The sequence below is a fragment of the Ruditapes philippinarum genome, unplaced genomic scaffold (genome assembly GCF_026571515.1).
Source record: "Ruditapes philippinarum isolate M1 unplaced genomic scaffold, ASM2657151v2 ctg71_1_1_1_1, whole genome shotgun sequence".
In the NCBI taxonomy this organism is placed as follows: Eukaryota; Metazoa; Mollusca; class Bivalvia; order Venerida; family Veneridae; genus Ruditapes; species Ruditapes philippinarum.
In genome coordinates, this window is record NW_026863691.1 from 126,593 (window position 1) to 134,054 (window position 7,462).

The window sequence follows — 7,462 nt, forward strand, 5'->3', positions numbered from 1 at the left end:
AGAAGAAGGAAAGATGGAAAGAACTTTAGATAAACATCTTGATGACACGTAAGACTGTGTATATGTACATACACATTAAAAAAATGTTTATGATTAACATTCATAAATTAAAATTGCCACAATGATAGATTTTCTCTTAAATTAAACTGTGAATTTGGTTGAAAATGAAATCACATGATTTTTTGACTCAAACCATGTAGACACTTGCTGACTTGGGCCAGTTAAGTCAGAGTCATACCCTGTCCCCCGGCTTGAACCGCAACTGTAAACTGTCAGTTAAAAGTTTTTTACATTTAGACACAAATGGAGCATCATAATTAAATTTGTTTTAAAAAACATTGCCACTCTAATAAAACCAAATGCCAATTTTTAATGTCACTACTACTAGAGTGGGTGGACCAACGCTCGACGTAAAAATACTATATTTGATATGTCAAATTCAAATCAACGTCCACAAACCTCAATGTTATATGTCCATTTTCAAGACCGATGATATTGTTTTAAATAGCCATTGTGTAAAATTCGCTAATCACATAATGATGTGCATGGCTGGAGCTATAGATAGTCTGGATAAACCAGAGTGGTTTGCGTGAAATTGTACCATAGCTCGGCGTACAATACTACATGATGCAGGATTGTTTTTCGAATAAAATCTCTTTTTTATCTTATGAAGAAAACATATTGAATAAATTGTAACAACCAAATTAGGTTCATACATTTACAAGTACCCAACATTTAGTTTAAATTTTACAGCCCCAGAACTCAAGTGTTAAAAGATTTTAATAATTTATATGTTGCAGATTACATACAGTTGTTCGTCTGCTATTAGCATTGTCACGTGACTTTACCAGCAGTGAACCACACCAGGATAAAATGGTGAAAGATATAAATAAAAGCACCAGTGACCTAAATCGGAGATAACTCGAGGCATTTTCAGATATTCTAAAAAAATTAATATTTTTTACGCCGAGCATTGGTATGCGCCGAGCATTGGTCCAACCACTCTAGTCAAGATAGAGATAGCAGACTCCAAAATCAAAGTATATAAACCAGATTACTTCCTGTACTCGCAAGAAAAATACAAGTTAAGTTATATAGGCTCCCAAGAAGGGTACAGTGATTGGAAGTACATGTGCTTGTACTCGCAAGATAGGGTACATATTGAATTGTATAGGCTCGCAAGACAGGATACAGTGATTTGGTTTATATACTGTGAAAATGTAAACACAAATTCCTGGTCCAACAAATAGGCAAAGAGTTCTCGGCTTAATGTTTGTGCTGCTGTTTCTCTTTCTGAGCCAGGATTCACTCTATAATTTGCGTGTATACTGTGTTAAGCACGAAGCCAGGAACTCTTCTTATTCCTTGGACCTGACACTAAGTTTACTTTCGAAATTAATTTTTTTTTGGTATTAAAATGTGATTTATAATTGTTGATTCTTAGTGCATCTGAAAGGGAACTTGATAAACTGCATTCTTTGCTTTTTGTAACTTGATAGTATTTTTGATTTTTTTTATTCTTGTGGAAATGGTTTAAAAACAAGTTTAAGTATAGGTTATAAGTTATATACAAAGTTTTAAGAAATTAATTTTCGAGGGAACGAAGTGAAGCGAGAAAATTAGTTTCTTAAAACTCTGTATATAAACTATAACCGACTTACAGTTAGCCCCGCCCATTAAAATCGAGTGCATTATGTCAATAGGGGGATTCCATTAAATAGACATATTTAACATATAAATTTAATACATACAGTTGAGTTACAGCACTGTATGGTAAATATTTCGGCAAAATTTAAACAAAATAGAGCGATTTCATTGGCAGAGAAACTTTGGCGAACTGTAATGATAAAGACAGATGCAGGCAGCCTTATTAGTGTTTAAATGTTAAAAGTTTCAGGTGCAAATCAACCCCAAGGACAGAGTCAGACCCCCCAAGTGTCTGTGATTCAAACATCGACATAATCAAGTTAAGCTTACCAAAATTCCTTAAAGGGAAACACAAGATATTAATATGGTTATTAACAGAATTCCAAGTAGAGGAGCTGGAAGAAGATTTATCTTTAAAAATAAATACTTATAATAGCTTAGTAGAGTTCTTGGAAACAAAATGCTGTAGGTGTTGAATTTCTAATAAATATCCCTCAGTGCCAAATGTAGATGTGCATACATTATTCTGACTTGCCAGATATTGATTAATTAAAGAATATCATATTGACTTTATCCACCAACTATGCATAACCCTTGTTAAGTAAAATTGTCCACACATGCATGTCTCAGACCAATAGTGTTGTCAAACTGTTGATTCATGCTTCTATATAAGCGACGCTCTGATGGGCTTATGACAGCCAGCACCCCCACATATGGGCAGATACAACTCTCCATTGTGCAATAGTTGCTTAATATCTTTTTTAACGACATTGACTTTTTTTTTTATTTTTCGAAAGAGCGAATTGGAGATACACAGCAGAAAATTTGTCAGACCTGTACAGTATTCAACATTGTACAAAATGTATTGAAAAAAGATAGTAATTAATCATATTGGCAACTTGAATATAGGGTATTGTAAAGCAAGTACAAGTATCACTGTTTAAATAGTATTGTTTCAATTTTAAGCAAAAATGTAAACCTTATCAAAAATTTGTAAACATACAGTCTTAATCAGAGTGTTTCAAATTTAAAAGACCCAGTCTGTATTATGCAATTACTGTTAAGTGTGAACTTTAAAAAAAATGTCCTCATTGCAGTAAAATAACAACTTAATTTTCATCTGTGCAACTGATATATTAATAGCTATGAAGGAAGATAATTATACTGAAATATATTATTGTTATTTCAGATCCCCCCCAAAGAAAAAACCTGGCGTTTCGGTATGTAAATTTGTACAGATGGAACAATGGGCTTTGTCTAGGAGGTAAGAAATTTAAAAATGAAATAATCAGACTTTTAGATATATACTTCATTGATAATTTAGAAAGCAAGCTGCTGGAAAGGAGGTGAACCCTTTACAATGCCTTAACCGTAAACAATCTAATTATAATGAAATTAGGAACCTAAGTCCGTTTTTCAATCTGGGTAAAAATTCATTCAATTATTTGTACTTTAAATTGTAAATAAGTGCCATGAGCCAATACCTTATTTTTTATAATGAAAAGGCAAAATTTTCAAATAGAAATTGCTGTTTAAAAAAATATCATTATAAAAAAACTAGAAGTGCCACTCCCCTTTGGTTGGTGAAAAAACCAAACCGCATTTAGACCACTTTGTCAGAAATAACAGTGGCCCCATTTATAGAGCTCAGGAAAAAAACCTTCCCTGCCAAATCTGAAGGTTTAAACTAATAAGCCAGGTATTGATAATTTAGTATTCTAACAGCTTCAAATGTCGGAAAAATGTCACAACAATGTCCTCTCTCCGGACAGGCATTCTTAAGCATTTGAAGCAGACAAGCTTATTAAAGTAAAAAATTCCTGTGACCTTGACCTTTGACACAGTCACCTAAAAATCAATTGGGGTCATCTACTAGCCATAAACAACCTCAATACCAAAATATGAAAGACTGTTGACCATAAGCATTCCCCTTAAGCAGTTGTTGCTGACACAACCGGTTTTTTTTTAGTCAAGGCCCCTGTGAACCTTGACCTTTGACGCCAGTGACTTCATAATCAATAGGGGTCACCTAAGGTCCCATGATCCAACCTCCATGCCAAATTTGAAGACTGGTGGGTCAAAAGGTTTCTTAAGTTATTTTGGCGGACAAACTTTTTTTAAGTCAAGGTCTCCCTGTGACCTTGACCTTTGACTCCAGTGACCTCAAAAATCAATAAGGGGTCATTCCTACTTATCTTTACTTAACCTCCATGCCAAAAAATTGAAGACTGTGGTCAAATGAAAATTTATGTTAAATTGGGGGCAGATAAGCCTTATTTTATGTAAAAAGGCCTCTGTGAACTTGACCTTTGACCCAGTAACTCTCAAAATCAATTTAGGGGTCATCTAGTTAGTCCCTTAAACAACCTCTCCATTAATGGGGTCACAAAAGAATCTAAGTTATTGGGCGAACAAGCTTTTTTTAGTCAAGGCCCCTGACCTTTGACCTGGTGACCTTAAAATCAATAGGAATCATCTACTAATCATGACCAATCGAAATACCAAATATGAAGACTGTGGGTCAAAGAAATTTAAGTTATTGGGCGGACAAGGAAAAACTGACGGACGAACAAGCTGATTCCAGCATACCCCCCTTACAATTTCGTTGTGCGGGGATATAAAAAATAAAAAATGCATGCATATAGTTTAGTTTTTTCAGAATTTATTTTAGTTTAATTAGGTAGGGAGCTTTTAAGCTTCTAGATACACACTCTAAATTGTTCCCGGAATAAAGGTAACCGTAATTGTTTCCATTTATCGCCCCCCGGGGCGTTGCAAAAAAACGGAAAATGGGGGGCGTTAATTAGAAGCACATTTGCATAAAAATGAAAATCAATTTTATGTTTTAAAAATATCTAAAAAATCTTCCCAACTATTTTCGTCCTATAAATCCCTTGTTCACGTACGATAAAATAAGCAGCACACAAAATTATTGTAGACAATACGGTAGTCCCACTGACCGAGATAAACTTGTCAAAGTAATTGATTTTTCCTGCTCTGGCGGGAAAAATTATGAAGTAACACACATCAGTTTTACCTGTTGTTGAAAAAAAACTTGATTTAATGATTTAATCAATACACAATGGAAGGTTGCACTTCTAAGAAAACGTACAGCGAATGCATTCAAACTGGAAGTTGAATGTTTACTTTGGAATTACAACAGTTAGTTTTTTTTTTCTTTTTATTTTTTTTAAATACACTTCGGGGATATTAAAATTTTTCAAGTCAGGTAAGAATTTTTTTTTTCATTTTTCACCCCGGGGCGCTAATTAGAAGGGGGGCTATAATTAGAAACAATACGGTATGTTATAATGTATATGTGAATGTTTCTGCTGGAACATACCAGTACTTACCAATGAATGTATAAGCTTGTTGCTTAAGGAAACAGCAGCTTGCTCCTGGTGGGGGTTTGAACCCACTTGGTTAGCAGTCCTTAGATTACTAGTTTGACATGTTATCCACTTGGCTATGCTGTCACTTGTAAATAAATTTGTGATAATTTGTTGTAATTACTTGAAGAATGACATATGTTGTTAAAGAACTTCTATGATATATTTTCAGTTAAAGGAGTAGCTACTAGAGAATCAGCTGGTCATATAGCCAACATTGCTGAACATGCTGCCAGACTTAACCCTAACATGCCAAATCCTGTAATATGTATAGAGGGAGAGGGAGGGTAATTGTTTTTGTGAAAATTTTCACCAAACTTTTTAGGTAGTTTTAAGATTTTGATAAGCATAAATCAATAGTTCATTGCGACTCCATTATCATTAAATCTATACAACTTCCTATAGTCCATGAAAATTTCCACTACATGTGTATTTTCTTATAAACCAATAAAATGTTTTTTTTTTTTTTGTACATGTACTTTTATGTTTATAATGCATAGACTGTAATAGAGTGTAAAGCTGTAGCTTAGGAAATATGATATGCAAATTAAAACAAAAAATCAGATTGTGAATGTTATCAATTTATTTTTCAGGAGTATTTTGATAAAAAAGGAAAACAACATTACCATGGGGATATACAAATCACCTAATTAATCATGTAGTTATACAAGTAGCTGAGACAATACAAGATGCATAGTAGCTGTAACGTAGACTTTAGTTGGTTCAAACTAAAAACTGATGGGCTTTGATATAGATTTATTGTTGCGGAAAGTATGTTCATCAATGACGGAAAATATGTTCATCAACGTTGCATATAATGGAGATTTTGATTGACATTTTGAATAATAAATTAAATAAAATTACATCTGACAGTGATAATTATGTAAAATGAGTGGCATACTGATTCCAACAGCAAAAAGAGACATGTAAAAATCAAATATTAAAAGTGTATTGTTTTAATTGCTTCAATTTCAGTTTATAAATATCTTTTATGTGCAATAAATACTATTAAATATATATTTTGTATAAGAATCTCTGTTATACTGTTGTTGCACCTTTAACACATGTAACAATCTTTGTCAGTGCAGTTATATGCGGTGTTAAATACTTTATATACAGTAAGTGAAAACAAGTGATACCTAGGGGCAGCCCAAAAATAAATAATGTAAGTTTTAAACCAAAAAAAGATAAACAAATATAAAATTTCTGAAGTCAAAAGGCCTTTTTGGTCCGACAAGAACCCTTGAGGGGCTTTACTTTCAAAATTTTATAAAACCCTTACACCTACTAGAAATTTGCAGGGCTATTACCCGACCAAAAAACATTGTAACAGGGAAAAAATCCATGTAAAAGAACAAATTTAAGGCACTAATGTCCCAAAAATCCCCAAAAAATTGGTGCTTTAAACCTTTTTGAGACTTAAAAATTATCAATTTTTCCCCATTTTTGGATCTAATTTGGGATTTTAAAGAATCATTTGTCCCTAAGGGGGACAGATCTACTAGTGAGCAATATTATGAAAACTTTTGTCCAAATCAAAAAAAAAGGTAAAACTTGGGTTTTTTCCCTCAGAACACAAGTTTTGGGGGCCACTTGCCAGCAATTAATTCTAAAAGCACACAAAATAACATACAACCAACACAAAATAACTTCACTTGGAGGTTAATCAAAAGGTTTTTCATTCTTACTCTCTCTGCAAAAATTAATCTTTAAATGGATTTCTTACCATCTTCCAGTCGGGAACAAAATAATTTACTATTTTGGAGATAAAATTTCAAAAATATTACTGACTGAATAACGAAACAAAGTGCGAAAACGATTGATCAGACCCGAGTTTAAAATGTTGCCGGCCTGAATCTTTTCTGCACTGTTCATATGGGTAGAATATGTTTTGGGGAGTTCCACATTCTGTCAATCTGTTTTAATCTTAATCAGCCTAGAATGTTTCCAACTTGTACTGGCAAATAAACATATCAATATTGATGCATTTGAAAAACAGATGTACAATGTAATATGAAATTCTGTATTTTCTTAAATTTCAAGTCATGTATAAAAGATCTTACATTTACCTTCAAAATTGCATTAATCATAAAAGTGAAATCAGTGTGATCAGTGTGATGTGAAAATGTTGAAACTGTTGAATTTGTTAAGTGACATATTCAAAGTGGCACAGATCTATATCTCTAGTGACACATAAAAATTTTTTTTTACTCTTGTGATATTGCACATATTATATATTAGGTAAGTGATTTCCGAGGATAAAACAATAAGAAATGCATCCTAATTTAGCAAACATGGAAGGCTGTAGTAGTCTTGTTCTTGTCTGCAATTTCTCAACCATGTATTTAATTTCAGAAGGACAGTTTAATTTCCAATTCAGAATATCCAATAAATCAGTAGTAAATTTAGAACTTTTTAAGAGAGGA

General features: G+C 32.9%; 1 long non-coding RNA gene across 1 annotated transcript; it reads left to right on the forward strand.

The window, feature by feature from the left end:
* The first annotated feature begins 5,208 nt into the window (after window positions 1-5,208).
* On the forward strand, window positions 5,209-6,068 carry LOC132723013 (uncharacterized). Its single transcript, XR_009624687.1, has 2 exons — window positions 5,209-5,323; window positions 5,630-6,068. It is a non-coding gene; the product is annotated as an uncharacterized LOC132723013 (long non-coding RNA).
* The last annotated feature ends 1,394 nt before the right edge of the window (window positions 6,069-7,462 follow it).